Source organism: Haliaeetus albicilla, chromosome 17 (assembly GCF_947461875.1).
Source record: "Haliaeetus albicilla chromosome 17, bHalAlb1.1, whole genome shotgun sequence".
NCBI classification, from domain to species: Eukaryota; Metazoa; Chordata; class Aves; order Accipitriformes; family Accipitridae; genus Haliaeetus; species Haliaeetus albicilla.
In genome coordinates, this window is record NC_091499.1 from 16066107 (window position 1) to 16086792 (window position 20686).

A 20686-nucleotide genomic window follows, 5' to 3' on the forward strand; every position below is an offset into this window, starting at 1 on the left:
AAGCAACATTTAATAGCAAAACAAACAAACAAATCATTTCACAATGAAGAAAACAGTAGTGGAGATTCAGCTAGGCCAATATAGGAAACGAATAAGAAAAAAGATAATTGCATTCATATCACAGAATGAACTATATAGGGCCAGAAACTATTGTATGAGTAAACTTTGGTTGCAGGCAGTGTAAAAGCAAGTGCTAAATATATTTGAAACACTCAGTAGATACCCCAGTTTAGACAAATTCTGATGGGCAATGTTGTACTTTGTGCTTCTCTATCTAATGTGTGTCCCCAGAAAAAGAGCATCTATATGACAGACACACCACTGAAATCTTTCACTGGTTCTAGAGATGCTGTACCTGTGGTAAAACAGAAGTGCAGAGCCTTAGTTTCAGTCTCTCTAAGGAGTATGCTCATTTTCTAAACTTGAACCATCCGGAGGAGGAAATATGTTGAGCTGTTGGATTTGTTTTCTTAATCAGACTTTTTAGTGACTAATTGATCTTTTCACAAGCATTTGTAAAAACAATAGGATTGGTTCTGCTAGATTATAATTTTTGCCTACTTTAGTACACTTCTCAATGCTCCTTACAAGGGATGGAATTGAATCTGGCCGCTTTCTGAAAAGTGTTGTGAGAAGTAACAATTTATGTAAACCAAGATTCCTCTTGAAAATCAATTCAACAGCTTGAAGTAATGTACTTGTCATGTGGGAATATTAATATGAAAGAAAAATGACATGGATATATAAGAAATTAAACTAACTGCCTGGGTAGAGATATCAAAAAGCACAGTGACGAACACTCTAAAATGTTTGTTGCAAGATCCTACCACTCTACAGTCATCAGAGATGCAAATGTTGAAAATTATTTTCATCTAATACCATCCCAATGATTCAGAAAAACTGTAATATATGTAGACTGCTACATTCCACATACCACATGTCATAGCCTTTATGTTGCTGTGTAGAATTCTCTAGCAGAAGTGTATGGTCCAGCTCAGATTTTGCAATACTGTAGTGGGAGGAATGGAAAAGGTGCATCTGCCTCTCACTGCCTCTCCCCTCCCTCACAGGAGGGAGAAAAAAGTCTAGTGGGGAATGTCAGAAATTCTGACTTCCCTATGATGGGGCTGATGAAATGCAAAGCAGGGACAGTGCCCTGTAAAGGAGCCAAGTCATTTATTCTTCCTGGCAAAGCGAGAGAAAAGCAAGAGAAATCATGATTCTCTGAGTCCCAATAAGACCTTTTTGCCCTATTCTGCTAATGTAAAGTGCTTTAGGATGGATTTGCATTCACTTTTGAGCCCCTTTGCACTACTAGAGAGTTTAAACTTGACATTCCTAGCCAGAATTCATTCTCTGGTCTGCTCCCCTGGTAGTACAATTGCCTTCTCTTCAACCATCAAAGAGCTGTTCTCCAACAGCCCATCAGGTTTGGGAATGAAACTTGAGTCTTGCTTGTACAAAGTATTCAGGAGAAATCAACCGACCACCTTGCCTCTTTTCTGAATTGTTATCCTTTAAATGTTGGTGTTGACAGTGATAACAAAGCACACTATTATGAGAGGATCATGCCACCTTTAAGTATGCTGCCTCATGAAGGCCAGGGGGAAGTGTAGAAGCATTTATGAGACACTACTGCAATTTCCCTTTAAAAAAATCTAGTATTGGTTTATTTTACTATTTCTGTCGCATTAGTTATGAATGACTAAACAAATATGGAAATACTGTATGTAAAACAAAATTAATTAAGGGTTATCCAAAGAATGTAAATATATTTGATACTGCAATCTAGTTTGGAAGAAACTCAAATTTGAGTTAGAGATCTGATTTTCATTGTGTATGCCCTGCACAGACATAAATAAATGCCAGTAAAATGGATGGCATAATGATTTTGGTAGCTTGGCAGACTTATCCCACTGGTTCATTTCTGTCTGTGTTGACTTTGTCCCTTATATTCCAAAGATGGATAAATGCATTAACATGTAGTTTACCACACAGGTCAGGAGATCTTTCTCATTTGACCTTGAAAACAAATGTTCTGTCTGCTCTGCATGGATAATTCATAAGATTTAGTGGCTCATCTCTGTATGTTTGGCATTCAGAAATGTTGCTTCCCCAAATGTGTCACTGTCTTCTGCACCAGTCAGGTAGTGCACTGCTGCTGAAAGCTGGTTACACATTTATGGGGCTAGACTTGTGTCACAGAGTGATTTTTAGTTCTTTAGCATGAAGGCACAGTATGATGCTAACCTGATGAATGTCTCCCATTTTCATGAGTAGCAGAACATACTGCTCACATGTTCTTTGGACACAATCAGATTGTGTTGGTTGAAGAAAAATGCTTGATGTAATTTAGACAAAAAAAGTGGGCAACGGACAAGCAACAATCATCCTTCCTTAAAGAATTTTCCACTAGCCAGGGAAATAACTTGTCTATACATACATGTATTTGAGTACAAACACATGAGGAAAGAATCATAGCTGAGAGAAAAATAAATAAAGGGCAAAGATAACAACGTAGCCTTGATTTGCTCACTGTTAGAAGTTTGTGTTAGCTGAATGACTACACAATGATATCCAGCATGCAACAGTACTAGAGTGTATATAGGATAGAAAGCAAGCAAAATGAGAGACTAGGAAAGACAAGAATAAGGTCAGTATTCTAGGTGAGGCAACTAGAAGATGTGACACCTCTGGTGAATATTGTACAATTTTTAGTGGGTAAACGCTGAAGACATTTCTACTTAACTTCAGACCTTCACGAGCTGCAGAACTCGTGCTAGCTACGTGGCTAACAGAACAAAAACCCAACCCTGCTTCAAAGAGTTTGCAGTTAAGAGTAAGATAATTGAACAGTTGAATACTATCAGGATATACCCCTCCACATCAGGAGCCAGTGAGACAGTATTGATCTGCTGGGTAAGCAGCAATCACATCTCATCAGTAGCTTAGTCATTATTGAGTCTCTAGTCATCATAGTAAAATAATGATCTGATATGGGACTATGTCTGGGCATATACTCACAAAAAAAATGAACAAGTTTTTCAGCTCCACTTTGTAGGACTATCTTCTCTGTCTAGACAGAATATTTGTGAAGGTATGTGGATGGGAACACTCATAATACTTTTTTTCAGACCGAATGAAATATAAAGGCATTTTAAGGACAATTCATGTTCCTGAAATCATAGCTACACAAACAACTCCAGTTGGCACAAGACATCACTGCCATAGAATTAGGTGGTTACCGTAACGTACTGTTATTCTTTTTCTCCTATCCCTTGTGCAAGTATAAGCATAGGTGCTACTACATGGAGAGCCTCAACAACTGATCCAATTTAAAAATAATATGGTATTAAAAAAACCTAAGATTTTAGCTGCATAAGTTCTCCGATCACTTCATAATGTCACTACAAACATGCTTGTGCCACCAAAGGAAAAGAGGTAGGAGGCTCAAAAATAAGAACTGTCACCTCTTAGGAGCAGCACTAACTTTTTCTAGCTGAAGGTGTGCCTCGAATTGTGGTAGTAGAAAAGCTGTCCCCAGAAATAAGACAACTAGTGATAACAGTGTATTGCACACTATGAAGGATGGTTTTCATCTTGAGCTTATTGAATATTTGTCATTTCCATGAAGTTTTTGGCATAGTAGCACCAGTAGTTGATTAGATATTTTTAAGAGATCCTCAAGAATTTAATGCTTTTTGTTATATTGTGTCTGTGCCTATTAAAATATATACTGAATGCTGTGCATAATTATGTTCATAAGAGAACAGTATTAGGACAGCTGCTGAGATTCAATTAATTTTATGGGGAGATAACATTTTTTTTAGTTGACAGCAAAGTTAAGAAAGATGGGCTTGACAGGAAAAAGCTGAGTCCGGGAATGTAGTTTTGTCCTTGTGCTGGTGGTTAAAAGAGGCATATTCTGCAGGGATTTGGGAAACCTCCTGCTACTCCTAGGCCCAGGGGCTGCTAAAGGGCAGCATTGCCAGTGTCCATGGGCAGCATGAACAAACTGGCTGTGCTCCTTGCAGTTGCTGCTACTGCTGAAGAGGAACCTATATCTGAGCCTTTTCTCTCTCTTTCTGGTCCCTGTGCTGAAGCTGCTTCAAAGAGCAGTCTGTGTATGTACTCCGCCATTCGGGCACGACTTTTAGAGTCCTGTGTGCCTTAGAGTGAGATGTCCCTGTTATGCTCAGCCCCCAAAGGTGTGCCCACTGAGAGCAAAAGAGAAGTCATGGGTGGCCCCTCCTGCCTTTCACTGGTGAATCAAAGTCAACGATCTCCTGCCTCTGAGTCCATGGGCAGGTACGCCGGCATTCCCCGTGTGCTGCCAGTGTGCAGGTACCAGCATCCAACAAATGCACCCCAAACACAGCCAGACCACAGGGGCTGCAGGGGTCTTCTCATCTGAATGTGAGGGTACATTCTATTTAATCCGTATGTGTTTGGAGAATAACACGTACAAATTCTTCTTGAACAGCATGGCCAAGTTAGATTTGCCCACTGTTCCCCACCATGCCCTTTCCAAAGTATGAATCAAAACCAAAGGCATAGTACTTTTGGCAACTAATTTCTCCCACTCTTCCCTTTCTCTTCCCCCTCCCCTCCCAGCTGACACACAGGGACTATAGGGGGCAATGCAACCTCAGCATACAGCCTGTGTACATCGGCTACATACCACATTAATAGGTGGAAACTTTCAAGTCTCAGTTTTTACTTCTTGCTTTTGAATAATTTGTATCATGATAAACTATGTTGTTACTTGGCCTCCATAAAATGGAAGGTTTTAACTTCAGATAGGCTTTTACTAGTTAGATTTTTTGTTTGTAAGTGAAAGTTAATAAATAGTGATTTTATTTCATACTAATTCAAATTAAAATCTAAAATAAAACAAGACATAATAAACAAACTAAAATAATTTTGAAATTCATTTGACATTGATCACTAAGCAGAACTACTGCTCCAAGTCTGTATGTATCTCATATTCATGTAATTCAATCTATATGCCTGTCAATATTTCTGATGCAGTTTAATTTCTTCAGATCAGTTTCCTTCTGATTATAATGCAGGCTTCCAGAAGTTGCTCCAATTTGGAGTACTTAAATGATACTCTCATATTTTCCAAGATTTTGTGAAGAAAATGTTTATATATTAAAAATCCTGAACAAAAGGCTAATTGTCATAACAATAAAAAATATTCGTGTATTAAATTGGTTGCATTTTTCTTACATTGATTGAAGTGCACTTCACAGTCAGCAAGCAAAGAATGGTAACAATGATAATTTCCAGCTCTTCTTGTTCAACAGTGTATATTTGTGTACCTAAGCTTTCCTTCCTCAACCTTTCTGCTTTTTGTAAAGGAATAGTTAGAAGATGCAGAGCTGAACTTCCGTTAACATGATTAGAAAAGCTGTTGTTACAGACTGTTTTCTATTATTTTAATTTTGTGTCATTACAATTTTTGACAGTTACTGTTTACCAGAGTTTCCCTGAAGCAAAAATGATTTAATGTTCATCACATACATTAAAATGTGTTCTATTTTAATATGTTAAAGCTGATAGAAATATGATTTAAGCAGAAATCTGTGCTTAACAGTGCAGCACATAGAATCTCTGAACACAGATGAAACTGGAAGTTCTATTAGAAGGGAAAACAAAGCCAGCAGTAATCTTCCTTAATACTTAGAGTTAGAGCTATGTGTTATTTTTGTAATGAAATTCAAACCTAGGTGAAGCTAATGTGGTGTGGGTTTTGTTGTAGAAGCAAGGCATAGTTTGAAACCTAGGCTTTCATACTTGGTGGCTTTATATGGCTCATAACCAAACCCAGAACTTTCAGCTGAAGTTCCTTTTCAATTTTCTCATCCATTCAAACTCAGACCTGACTGTTAAGGACAGTAAGTCTCGAATTCCAGAGGAAAGTCCACCAACTTCACTGAATGCTGAAAATTCTGAGTTTCTAATCCTCTAATGTGAGCATTTCAGGTTTGCTCAATAGCTTACTGACCTTTACTTAGCCATGTACACATTTCAGTGGGAATTTTCAATGCTTTTTCACTAAAAATCGTGTTCGACAATATTTCCTGATCATTAAGACCTGTGTACCTAAAGCATAGACCGAGAACATCTTCTACAAGCCCAGAATACAAATCTATACCTTTTCACATAAGCACAACCTCTTTCTTTCTGTCACTTGTCAGATTCATGTGAAGGCCAGTTTCAATAACTCCTGGTATGAGATATTGCTGGTGAGTCTGATCAGTTAGTTATGTTCAGTGGTGCTAGGATTTGATCCTTCCTTTCCGCTTTTTGTCCAAGAACCGTGCTCAAAGTGAGGCTAGCAAATATTCCATTGAGGTTGATGGTCCATGTCATCCACAAAAACAGAAAAACAAAAAGCCCCAAAAGCTGCAGGATAAATTTTATAACTTTTAAGAAAGAGGTGAATAGTTGCTCATCTGAGGACTTGTAGGGGCAAAATATTTAAAAAGAACAAAAATATCAAATTAAAACCATGGTTACCTACTCACCATGATAAAAGAGTTCAATAGTTAAACAGACTCTCACCTTGTTCTTTCTTATAGATGACAGCTGAAGTAGTTGCTGTGCTAAAAACGTAAAAGGCAGAGCAGCACCAGCAAAAATTGTAGTCTTTTACAAGGGATGTGCTGAGTGATTTGATAAACTCATCAAAAAATGGAAAATAATTAAAAGTAGGTAGCATTCACCAGAATAAAGTATAAAATAAAGGAGACACTTGCAAGAAGATGTGATATAGACCAGTGATGGTTGTAAAATATCTGATATGGTGTCTGTTGTTAAAACAGGACCAAAAAGAGATCCTGGGAATTAAGACCAGTGAACTTCACCTTGCTTCTGGGGAAACTGATTGAGAGTCTAATTAGGGATAGAACAGTTCAGCACATGAGTAAGTATAACCTAATAGGGTCAAACCTGCACAACGTCAGTAAAGGGAAAGCATGCTTCTCTAACCTGCTAAAATGCTTTGAAAAAGTTAATAAAATAGTAGATAAAAGTGACCTGGTGAACATAATTTATTTGGATTTTCAAAAAATTCCCAATACGGTCCTTCATAAAAGACTATTAAGGGAAAAATATAACTATGAGGTAAGGGGCAAAATCTCACAGTGGATTAAAAATTGAATAAATGATGGCAAAAAACTTGCACTGAAAGTCTTCTCCTAAGAGTGTAAAGAGGTTAATAGTAGGATGCTCTAAAGGTTCACACTGGAACCAGTGTTACTTAATATAATTTTTAATGACTGGAACATTGTATCTGCTAAAGCTGACATTAAATGTTGGCTAGTCAAAGTGAGAGGACTGTGAGACTAGGAGAGATTAGTTAGACTGACAACACATACATTTTAACTTGAATAAGTGTAAATTTTGGTACTCATTTTATGGGTTATTTTCAGCTCCAGCACTATATTATACACCATTATGTTCTAGTGAGAATAATTTATCTGCTTTCTAAGCAAGGATCCAGTAGATATCACTGTAGCATCCATGTGAAATGATTTGTCCTCTCTAGGTATAGGAGTAGGCAGGGTTACATGAGACTGAGGAACTCCCATCTGTCAGGTCACTGGATCTTTTCCTCAGGGTAACCAGGCTGCATGGCCAGAACAAAAGCTGTGTTTATCATAAAAGAAAAAAATCCTCCTTCCTAAATACTTAAAGGCAAGTCGTATTCCTATTGGATCTTCCGGAGTGTCTATGTTTTTGAGGTGCTGTTAACTTAATTATGGCACTGAGGAAATCACTGGCACTACTGCCTAATGTCATCTGCATCCCAGAAGGTTGTAAGCCACTGCTGGTTTTCTTTAGAACCTCTTACCTGTTACTTCCAAGTTCTGGGTCCTGCACTTGGGTCACAACAACCCCATGCAGTGAGGAAGAGTGGCTGGAAAGCTGCCCGGCAGAAAAAGACCTGGGGGTGCTGGTCAACAGCCGGCTCAATATGAGCCAGCAGTGTGCCCAGGTGGCCAAGAAGGCCAACAGCATCCTGGCCTGTATCAGAAATGGTGTGGCCAGCAGGAACAGGGAGGTGATTGTCCCCCTGTACTGGGCACTGGTGAGGCCGCCCCTCGAGTCCTGTGTTCAGTTTTGGGCCCCTCACTACAGGAAAGACATGGAGGTGCTGGAGCGTGTCCAGAGAAGGGCAACCAAGTTGGTGAGGGGCCTGGAGCACAAGTCCTGTGAGGAGCGGCTGAGGGAGCTGGGGCTGTTTAGCCTGGAGAAGAGGAGGCTGAGGGGAGACCTTATTGCTCTCTACAACTACCTGAAAGGAGATTGTAGTGAGGTGGGTGCTGGTCTCTTCTGTCAGGTGGCTGGAGATAGGATGAGAGGAAATGGCCTCAAGTTGTGGCAAGGGACATTTAGATTAGATATTAGGAAAAATTTTTTTACTGGGAGGGTTGTCAGACATTGGAAGAGGCTGCCTAGGGAAGTGGTGGAGTCACCATCCCTGGAGGCATTCAGAAAGCGCGTAGACAAGGCACTTCAGGACATGGTTCAGTGGGCATGGTTGATGGTTGGACTTGATAATCTTAAAGGTCTTTTCCAACCTAAATGATTCTACAATTCTATGATTCCCAGCACTCTCAATCCCATCTCTTCATGAAGTGTATGTAGGAACTACAGTCAGTTTTGCATCTCTTTCTGGAATGAACATCCCTGATGGCTGTCGCCTACTGTTAAAGAGGATCAGGAACCTTTGCCTGCTCAGGTTCATTCAGAAATGACTAAGCTAATAGGTTCTGGGGTGGGGGGTTTAGATTTGGTTGTGGGGTTTTTGTTTGCTTTATTTTTTCCCCACTGTCCTTTCTACACTGCACTGAATTTTAAATCTCTAAGATTATTTAAAACACTATCCACTGAAGACTAAAGTAGCATGTGGTGAGACCATGACCTTGTATTAAGCATTTTATAAGTAAGATACTCAGTTCATGCCATGCTGCAGGTGTCACATCCACTCTGTAGAAACTGAAGTCCATTCAGGTTTTTTTAATGATAAAAAAGTGAGAGCTAACAGATGATGTCTCCTTCATAACTGATATAGGTTCATCTATTTTTAATGTAAGCACAATGAAGAGAATCTTTTGTGTTGCTTTCTATAATTTTTCCTAAAAAAAATCTATTTTACCATTTATACTGAGGCAAAACTGCAATCTTTGAAAGATGCAACATTTTGGACAATGAGTAAACACAGTAAGAAAAAAAGATGATTTCCTGGCAAAAGAAATGTGTGGAAATAAAACCACTAAAAATAACATTTCTCTTGATCAATAACTCATGCTTTTAATTTTTTTATGTGGAAAATATTAATAGAGTTCTTTAAATAAAAAGAACTAATGCATTTTTTTCTTTTGTTGTTGCAGCCCTGTTTGTATTTACATCCAGTCATTTATTGCCCATTAAAGAAGTAATGCTATGTTAATGTAAGGGAAAAAATCAATGCTACTCAGATCAGTAGCTGTGGGGAAACAGTGCAGCAGCTGGTTTGCAAACAGCAAGCCCACATAGATCAATGAAATTACAAGCTAAATCTGCTGATGCTCACAAACTGCTCCAGCATTGTGATGTCTAACCTTTCTCAAGTTCAAGATCTCTGGCAAGCCAGCAATAGCTAAATGGAAAAAAAAAAAAAAAAAAAAAGACAAAAAAAAAGCAAGCAAGAAAGAAACAAAGAAAGAACATAACAGGCTGGTGGAGAATTTTAGCATGATATGTAATATTCCACTTCTGAAGTTATCAGTATAACTGCACGTTTGTAACAGATATAAAAACCACTGTAATCTCCCAGTGAGCAAAGCTGCGATCTACACACTCTGGAGATTTTCTTCCTTAAGAATGTTCAAATCTGTCACATATTACCTTGAACTGTAACACTGCAGGGCTAGAGAGCACTTCAGTAATGTGGTTGTTAATGTGAATTCCAGGAAATAATTTATCAATGAGCAACAGTACAGCTTCTGCCATGTGCAATGTCTTTTATTTTATGGCATGGTTGTAGCCTTATAATGGTTTGAATTTTGTTAACTTGCAAATTAAACATGCAAAATATTTGACTTGTTGAATACAAGATTAATTTGCATATTTTATGATATTTTTATGGTAAGGGAAGGAGCCCCTTTATGCCAAGGAAATCAATACTGAAATTTATCAGTATCATGTGAATAACATGCCTTTCAAATGATTATTTTCAGGGCAGTCTTCACCCTATTTGTGCCACTTTTTTAAGCACAGCAAAAGCAGAAAAAAAGGCATCTTGAGTCTCCTTCAAATATTGACACATGTTTTTGTGGGGGACAAAATGTGTACTTTGCAAATATGCAATTCTTATTGTCTACTAATCTCCTCTTGTTTTACATATATTAATTAAATGTCACAGTTCAATTCCATTCTATTGTATCTGTTTTGCAAGTTGAAAATAAAAAACATTGAGAGGTTGGAAAAAATTTTTTTGGTCTTCCAGCCAGGGAGTAGCAGAACGGTAAATGGAAGTCCAGTCCTTATTAATTGTCTTCTGTTATTGTAGGCTTGCAATATTTTACAAACCAAGAACATTCAAAAATAAAATCAACAATGGTGTGAAGTGTGATTATTTCTGGTACTATCAATTGTTTCTCCTGAAACGACCATTTTGGAATTTGCCTTAAAAGTTACTTTTCTTCTTTAACTTTCTGAGATACCTGATAATGAAGAAAATGAAGGAATGTTTTCATTTTGAAGTGTTAGATTTCTGTTTCTCTTTTGCTTATAGGCCTTCCCAGATACAGCCAGTTCCCTTTCATTGCTGATCTTTTTGTCAATATGTTACTTTACAGTGCTGCTTGGCAGTGCTCATGGCAAGATATTTCATGCCTGATGTGGAGGGAAGACTGATGGTACAACAGCCGTGATTGATAGTTACTAATGAGGTGAAAGTTGACTGTGTACACTAACACTGCTGGTGGTGTGTGGCCACAGATGGAAATCTCTCCTACTCCACTTACTGGCTAGGAATGAGAGCTAGATGCCCAGCAGAGGCTAGGAGTTGCTGGTCCCAAGCCTGATCCAAGATCCACAATGGTTGTGAGGTAACACCAGCATTTTCTCATAGGGTCATATGTCAACAGCATGGGTGTGCTCACATTAAGGATAGGGCTTCTGAGAGCTTTGTCTTCAGGTTCTATTAAGTTCTCCTTTATCTGGACCTTATTGAGAAAACTCTTGTGAAAATACTGAAAGTGCTGAGACTCATCTGAGCTAAAGAGAAGGGGCCTGTTGATAACAGTACGACCAGGTTTTCACCAAAAGTCTTTTTTGAAGCAAAATATGAATCTGTGATGAAGACTTTGTGGTCATCAAAAGTGAGTGAACAACCTTCCACAAGGAAAACTGTTGCCATGAAGAAACTGAGATGAAGTAAGTATAGGAAGAAAAGAAATTAACCCAGTCTGTGTGCCTAGCTCAGGTTTGCTTTGTCCACCTGACAAGCAATGCTAGCCGTTATTTTGTTTGTCTCTTTTCATGCATAACAGTTTGGCAATCAAAGTATAAACCTTGCACATCACAAAGAAGTGTATTATTATAGTGAAGAAACAAAAGGGATGATTGTGGGGGTGCAGTTGCATTGTTCAGACTTTTTTATTATAACAAAAACATCACCGTGCCCAGAGATCCCCAGCAATAATTCCTCTTGACTGCAATAAGTACCTACTTTTGAGGAAGAGAAAGCTGATGAGCTGCAGGCTTCCCTGCTGCTAAATTCATCTAACAACCCACTCCTGATGTTTTCTGCTTTAAAGACCAATAGGAACTTTATAGATTGGTCAGATGCTCTTCTTTTCAGTCTAGCTCAGATCCTGAAACTTTTCTGTTGATCTGAAAAGCTGGATGCAGTTTGGTTACTAAGCAGCATCAGATCTGAGCGTTATTCAGCTGCACTATCACACCAGCTGTGGGGATACATGCAATTTTACAGAGATTTGCTACTATAGTTCTGCCTAATCACCCTGAATGTAAAGGACCTAGGGGTTTTGTAGTTTGGCCTTATACCTTCATCTGCACTATGTGGTGAGAGTTCATCTCTAAAAGAATAGAAAGGAAAATCCTGAAATAAGTATCCTGAAGTATCTCAAAGCCTTAAATCTGGGCTCAGGCCAAATCTGAATTTTGAGGCTTTGGTTTCTATCTTGGTCATTATTTCTGACGGTAATCAAAATGAGAAGTGAGAAGTTAAGATCTGTCTCAAAATTTTCTTTAAAAAAGAAAGGTTAGCTCCTTTGACAAATAGGAATATGGTTGGGCAGTCTTTTTCTCTGGTCTCCGTTATCATCAGCAATGTGTATGTACTGAATTGGCTGTAGATGAATAAGTGCAATGACAAAAGCTATACTTTTATTATATCGGAACATTGCAGGAAAGTACAAGCAGATACCATGAAAATGCTGTTTTGATGAGACAGCTAGGTCTCTACCCTCAAACAGCATACACACTGGGTGCCCATTTGGAAAGAACAAAATGTTTCACATCCACCCATTGATTGTATGAAAAAAATATTTCTTGAGAATTACATGTGTAAAGTGCATATAACTTCTATGGAATTATGTGTTGAGGTATTAAAAGTGTTTGTATAGGCACTACAAGATTTTATTTTAATCAAATATCAGTTGTACTAGTGGACTTAAATGCACCCAGAGCACTGTCATTCAAGATGTAAGCAAAACTGCACTGGTGTCCTGGTTCCAGCTGGGATAGAGTTAACTGTCTTCCTAGTAGCTGGTACTGTGCTATGTTTTGAGTTCAGTATGTGAAGAATGTTGATAACACACGGGTGTTTTCAGTCATTGCTAAGTAGTGTTCAGACTAAAGTCAAGGATTTTTCAGCTTCTCATGCCCAGCCAGCAAGAAGGCTGGAGGGGCACAAGAAGTTGGGAGGGGACACAGCCAGGACAGCTGACCCAAACTGGCCAAAGGTGTATTCCAGACCATGGGACGTCATGCCCAGTATATAAACTGGGGGGAGGGAATTGCCGCTCGGGGACTAGCAGGGTGTCGGTCGGCGGGTGGTGAGCAATTGCCCTGCGCATCGTTTGTACATTCCAATCCTTTTATTATTGCTGTTGTCATTTTATTAGTGTTATCATTATCATTATTAGTTTCTTCTTTCCTGTTCTATTAAACCGTTCTTATCTCAACCCATGGGTTTTGCTTCTTTTCCCGATTTTCTCCCCCATCCCACTGGGTGGGGGGGAAGTGAGTGAGCGGCTGCGTGGTGCTTAGTTGCTGGCTGGGGTTAAACCACGACAACTGGCTTTTAGAGCCTAAGTATCAATTTTTCCTGAATGCTACAGAGCATGTTTCTGCTCTTGGTGTATGCCAAATGCATGACTAAATGCTTCGCGGCCCTTCTGCCAGCTTCTTCTCATACTGCTATGGTTTCCCGTCCCGTTGTGACCAGCGTGATCAGGAACACCTCGTAAGCCTCTTCTGCACAAGTGTCAGCAGGTCGGTGAGGGGAGAGGATGGCCTCGCACTCAGTGTGCAAATGAGCTGCTGGGATAACTTCTCCAACTGCCCTCATTTAAAAGATCCTTCTGGAGTTTGGTATCAGCATTATATGCCACGATGGGGCCTATTTCCCCTAAAGTGTGCCTCTTTCAGCTTTGTTTCACTGCTGGCAAAGAGCACTTAGAAGTACTTTTCTGTTATTTTCACCAGAGTAATCTTAGGGTCTGTAATGGCTGATCTTACAGACACCTTCCTTTCCAGAGTGTGATTTTCCACTTACATAGACCTGGGTTTCCATTCTGCCTCTTTGTCAATATTCTGCATTTAAAGTCATTGGTTTCAGCTTCACCAGTGGCTCAGCAATCTTGACCCCATAGGGAATGGGAAAAACATTACAGAAAGGGACAGCATTGTCCTTCCCATCATGAGCAAAGTTTTGTTCTGCAGCAAGGTTAATTTACAGTGAAAGAAATTCAGACATAAATAAACAGGGATATAAAACCATTGACAACAACTGAAAAATAGCGTAAAAGATGTATTAAATATGTGTTGTAGATTTATAATACTAGGGCTCGTTTCTCTGCGTCTCTCTCTGTCTGTCTCACTGTGCACAGCCTGTCTCCCTGAAACTGGAAATTAATGTGTTGGATGGACTGTCTTTGACATTCATTTTCATCATTCCCATGCTTAGCACCCCGATCCAACTTTCTGATAATGAAGTTTGTGTTAGAAGGACATAGTGGACTTTCGTACATTAGACAGTTTAATTTGCGTGCAAGACTAGTACTGCTTACCTTATGGTTATTGTAGCAGCACTGCCAGATCTGCACTGGTTAGTGGTTTTGTCAGCATTTCCATTACGAATCTCAGTATTTTAGGGCTTAAAACACAACTGTTGCATTTCAGCAGTGGTGCTGCTCGATACATGCTTAGTCAGCAAGAAAATTATTTTACAAATTTTACATTGACATTGTTTTAGCAGTTTCATTCTTTCATTGCAGATGCCTCAAAAATACAAACCAATGTGGGGAAATGAAAAACAAGTAAGTTTATAAGGCTTTTCTTTTTTGCAAAGCTTGGGTCCTGAAAGTGGTTTAATTGCTCCTTCAGTCTGCCGGTTTGTGTGTGGTTGATGTGTCTTATTCTATTAACATAGGCAGTTACTCGATGACAAGAACAGCTAGTCTAGACTGGAGAGTTTGGGTGGCTCAGTAATGACAATCTCACTGACAACCGTTCCCTCATTGCTAAGATTTCCGTGCTTGCCTGATGGTGAGCAGACCTGGACCTGTTCAGATGCCAAATCTGTCCAGCTTTCTTCATTTTAGATGTATGAAAGTTTGCCTTAACACTCAGCAAAAGGGTATTAAAACTGGACATCCCCGAGCATCTGCTACCTCTATCAAATCTTCAGTACTGTTTCTTTGCCTAACTTTGCTTTAACCTTCAAAAATGTTGACAGGCCCCATCCCTAACCCAATAGGTGGAACAGGCTCACCTTTATTTTACCCTCAGCACTACCTCCTATTTCTCACAGAGGGTTTCATGGAGCTTTTTCAACGTCGCCACTATTTCTGCTCAAGGTACATTACAAGCTGCCACCTTGCTGCTGGCATGTTATTCGGGCTGTAGGATGGTAAAGGTTTCCACATGGGGCAGCTGGCCAATTCAGCGCTCCAGGCAAGAAGCCAAGGCTGTCTTCTTTCTGGTGTTGCCACTTTCTTTCCTCCCTGGTACAAGATCTCCCTTCCTCTCAAACTGATACAGAAAGACTATTAGAAAATTAATCATACATCAGGTGTCTTGGGGAATATACATGATTTCCCAGTCACTAATGTGTGAAAATCTTATGCTGGAATAATGCCATATGTCAACCTGTGGCAATATCAGGGAAATATTGACAACGTTTCATTAATGAAATGTTGAGCTTGAATGACCTGTAGGCTGAAAATCCAGGCTAGATAAATTTAAAATAGTCTTTCAGCTATCATTTGATCTAGAGTTCCTGCATCACCAACTATGTTGTCTCTGTGGTCAGCAGAAAAAATAGTATTGCGTTACTGTAAGCAAATCTTGCCCAAAGTCTAAAACTAAAAAACCTCTCATATTGGTATGATAGTGAGGAGGGACTTTTTAATTTTATAGGGCCATTTTTTTCTTTTATAGACCTGTGATAGGGTTCCAGTAGGATCTCCCTAAATAAACTGGGTATACGGATGCATGCCACTGAGTTTAAGCTCCTGATTGTGAATTCCTCCATTGATTATATCATGCATGTCTTTACACTAATTTCATGGCAGAGTAACTGTTATAATCTAAAAATTATGATTACAAAAGTATTGTTTTCCAAAGATTGTTACTGACAAATTTTACCTGTGTGTCTTCAAAAGGGTGAAAAAAAGAAGCCATGAGAAGCCAGCATAAGAAGTGCAAATTAAGCAACACAGCAGAAATATTAATTAAAAGAGGTTAATTGGGTTGGGGCAGGGTGGTGGGAAATGCTCTAATCCTCTGCATTGCCATGTGATGTTATAGTGCTTGATCATTCTCAGGGCCAGGAAAAGAAGGGGTTGGAAATTACAGCATGGAGGAGGAAAGACAGTGTAATCAGCATTTTCATTTCTTAATATTTTCCCAATTTCCAATGGGAGGGAGAGTGCTTGGGTAGCCTGCTTTAAAAAAAGGAGAGTGTACATAGCACCAGGATCTCTCCAGAGTGTGCCAGTCCTGTCTTGTGCAGGAAATTCCTGTGGCCAGCCCCACAGGGTAGCTGGGATGGTGAAATAATCAGCATAGCCCTCAACAAATAAACATGTTTAGAATGGTTCTTTCTTATTTTTGGCCTTTCTTTTGAAATTAATTTCCCTTATTTGCAACTCTAAGTATTTTGACCCTCTCTGATAAAACAAAGTAAGCTCATTCTTTTATCCTCAACTTCTTTTTCTTAGTGACCTGATAAACATGAAGCTTGCTTGTCCCTAAGGAGCAGCAAGCAATACCAGAGTGTGCACGATCATTTGTAGAATCCTGTCTCCCACACAATTTGGGAGTTTGCAACACTGTGTCTTTCTCCACTACACTACAAAATCCTGGCTGTTGAAAGAAAACATTTAACACAAGAGTCTTCCAGAGATCTGCCTCTCTGCAAATAATAGCTAACAACATGTAGATGGTATGAAACACATAATCTTCATAATCTGTCACTGAGATTCAAATCTGGGTTAAGAAATGCTTAATCCACCACAGTCGTATGAAAACTCCATCCAAAAATTGCAGAAATGTAATAAAAGGTGATGATTTCTGAATTGCAGTCATTTATAAGATATAATTAACCTTCTCAGAAGCCATCCCATTTTCTGTCAAAAGTATTTTAACATTTTCATTTAAATCAATGTTTATGGACCATAAGGCCAACTTTTTTAATGTAAAAGAGTTAATATTCTTCATTTTCTTCCTTGCAAATTTCTGTTAGAATTTTTAAAACAAAAAGGTTTCTCTGCCAGCTCTTGGTATTGCTGACACATGGCTTTGTTTCAGTATCTTATAGTGCTTGGATGACAGCTGGGATGTTCACAGTCTGGACAGTAGGGCATTTTCAATCATGGCTGGAAAGCCAGCAGTGAGATATTTCATGCACCATTTTTCTGGGCAACTGATTTTTTTATTTTTTGTGAAAGTGGTGGGCTGTAAAATGATACTTCACAGCAGAGATAATTGTTGTGGGTAAGATGTTGGTTCTCTATTAGCCAACACTATAGAAAAGCAAAGTCCTAAACAAAACAGCCAGATTAAGACTAACAATCTAACAGGAACCTGACTCACAGCAACACACAAGAGCTGCCCTGCCATGTCTCGAGATATCTATTTATCTATCTATCTATCTATCTATCTATCTATAGGGAATTAAGCAGAGAGTGACAACTTAACTTGGAATTTGTTTTCCTTTTCCTCTGTCAAATTTGTTAAGTTTCTCTTAACCTTCAATGCTGCCAACTGGTGTTTTGTCAGCTACAGTTTTAGGAGAATGTCAGCACATTCTCGATGATTTTGGTTGCCATGGATAAGTGTATTTCTTTGATTTTTCTGGGATGTTGTGTATTAATAAACAGGGTACTATACTTACTTTGTTATACACATTTAATTTCTGCAGCCTATTCATTCCTTCTAATTTTGATAGGACAAGCATTGTAGAGTGTGGGGCCACTTTAAGGGCTGTCAAACTTCTGCCAACCTTTAAAGGTCAAAATCAACTGTGACACCTACAGTTCAAATGTAATTAGTTGGAGATTTACTGGGATTTTATGCCAATCTCCCAGTAGCTTAGGAGTGACATAGTATCTAACCTTTTTGGATCCCAAGAGAAGTTCAGGTGGATGTGAGGATAAACAGTAAAATATACTAGCTAGCATGCTGCACCTTTTAGCAAGTCATCAGTCTCTTACACCGTGCAAGGAAAAAGATTGCATTCAGTATTTTTTTTTGAAACAAATAACCTGCCAGTCTCCGACATGGCCATCTAGTACAAAGTTGATGTATTTATTTAAAGCTTAGCTCATTCTGTATGTTCTTGGATCATTAAACTGAAGGACTCATACAGTCGTGATTTTTAATGAAGCATGTTTGAATAATTATGCTAATTTACAAAGCACTAGAATCAAATCAAGTGATCAAAGTTTTCATGATTACTATCATGTTTTTGTAACTCCCCCCATCACTGATTTCTGGATAGACTCTAGCCCCGGCTGCTTTTTTTGTCATTTATTTAGAAATTGCCACTAATCAATGCAGAACATTAAAAAAAAATTTACACTAGAAAAGAAACACATTTTACGTTATGTCTCTATAGTGGACTTTGTATGAGTTTGAAAGTAATATAGCTCCAACAGACACCAGCCTAAATACAGTCTACAATCAATACTGTATTCTGCCTTGACAGAAAGCTGAATTTTTATCTGTTAAACGTGTGAGCTTGGGGCAGCTCTGTGTCTGAAGTGGTTTAAATCTGAAATGTGATGTGCTGCAAAGAAAGTTGATTGACATCTTTGTTTATTGAAAAGTATTACATGAACAACAAAACACGGCCAGATACAGAACACTCCATTGCAAAGTGCAGCTGTGTTATTTTTCAATCCTATGTGTTCTGCCCCTTTGATGCCTGTCTGATGTAATAAAACCACAAGAATCTTCTCTGATTCAATAGTAAAAAATTTGGACAAGGGTGAGATATGGAGATATATATTGGTTGTAGGGGTCTGGTGAATTTCTTTCAAAAAAACAGTTGGTTTTTTGGTTTAATGTTTCTGAATTTGAAAATAAATTAGGATACATTTAATAAGCAAGTTGTCTGAGACTGCTTGAAATATTTTTAAATATGCACTGGAAAAGGGGAGGAAAGAACAATAATGACTAATCTTAAAGCATTAAACATGCAGAATACAGAATTAAGTTACATTTAAATTTCTTGTTAGAATAATTACGCTGTTCATTGACATTTTCCCATGTTTTATTAAATCTTTATTGTGTCAAGGTAAATAGAGGTTAATTCTGTTGTTACCTCTTCAATAAAGTATTATCTTTAATCTTGCATTAATAAAATAGTAGTAAATTGCACAATGTGGGTAATCACCACAGACTAATTTAGACCATTCTAAAATGTTGTACAGTGTAGTCAAAAATAGATGTCGCAAGAAAACACGAAGTATAGTGTAACAATTAAAAAAGTATGTTTTTCTCTTTAAGAAATTTATAGCTACATTTCCTCAATACGTTGACTTATTGGCAATATATATTACAAACTTAGAGCTCTGGTCTTCCTTCTCAGAGTTAGTTTGCCCTTAGTTACTGTGTAAGCTCCTTTGACTTGCCTCTTACACAGCAAAAACTATTAAGTAGAGAAGTGTTTGTCTTTAGCACTTTATTGTAGATGGTGCTTAGTTGCTGGCTGGGGTTAAACCACGACACCATCCATGCATTGCTTGGACAGTGTCTCTATATTCATCTTGCTTGTCCCTGCTTCCACTTCTTGTAGGCTTCCTTCTCACATTTGAGCTTAGTCAGGACCTCCTTGTTCACCCATGCAGACCTCCTGATACCTTTACGTGACTGCTGCACCTTGAGTTGTGCCATTCTTGAGCTTGGAGGAGGTGATCCTTGAAAATCAATATCAGGGCTCTTGGACCCATCTTCTCTCCAGGACTGTATCCCATAGGTCCCTGAAGATGCCAAAGCCTCCTCTCCTGAAGCACAGGGTTGTAGTCTTGCTTTTTTGCCCTGTTCCCTCCCATCAGGATCCTGAACTCCATCATTTCATGACTGCTGCACCAAGGCCTCACTTGATTTTTACACCTTCAGATCCCTGACCAGTTCTTCCACATCTGTAAGTATGAGATTCAACAGACCATCTCCCTTCATCAGCTCTTCGACCACATGTATCATGAAATTATTGTCAAAACCTCCTGGATTGCTTGTGCCATGCTGTGTTGTCCCTCAAGTCGCTTCTTCCAGTTGTTTCCCTGATCAGACACTCGCTACAACATTGCTCATGTCGGTCTGCATGCTATTCCTGAACCATAAACTCTCAAGTGGTTCGTCACTCATCCCTCGGCAGAGCTCCATGCATCCCTGCTGTGCTCTTGCATACAGGGAAACTGCCCCTCCTTGCCACCTTGACCTGTCCCTCCTGAAGAACTGGTATCCACCCGCTGCAGCACTGCAGTTGTGCAAGCTATCCCACAACAACATCCATGTGATCCCAGTAAGTTCCTAGCCCTGCAACACTCCTGACTTCTCCTCTTTGTTCCTTATGCTGTGTGCTCTAGTGCATGTTTAGATGCACATTATTGTTTGGTCTGCCAACATTTTTTAGAAGGTTTTCTTAGCCCTCAGCAAAACCAGATTTCCCAACTCAGAAAAAAGATTACTGTGCTTGCACGCTTTTTTTTGGGGGGGCCGGGGGGATGGGGGGAGAGACGGCTTCATTCAACTTAAAGGGCTAACATGCCTTTATTGCACTTTAAACTGCATGCTGTGGTGTTTTAGTGGTTTATTTATACTACTACAGTTTTGTTTGTTATTATTAGCTTTAATCCTTGTTTTCATCAAACTACAAAATTCCCCATTGAGTTTTGTCAGGTTTGCATAACAAATCACTCCTCACATTCTCTCT

The 20686-nt window shown here is 39.0% G+C and overlaps 1 long non-coding RNA gene across 4 annotated transcripts in view; it reads left to right on the forward strand.

Moving 5' to 3' along the window:
* LOC138689560 (uncharacterized) overlaps positions 1-14562 on the forward strand; it is a 201002-nt gene extending 186440 nt beyond the window's left edge. For 3 of the 4 annotated variants that reach the window (XR_011328436.1, XR_011328433.1, XR_011328435.1), the window contains one exon: positions 6204-6251. This is a non-coding gene — a long non-coding RNA (uncharacterized lncRNA). Of the gene's footprint in view, positions 1-6203; positions 6252-14522 lie in introns of those variants that run through there. The other variant, XR_011328434.1, reaches the window with a different exon arrangement.
* The last annotated feature ends 6124 nt before the right edge of the window (positions 14563-20686 follow it).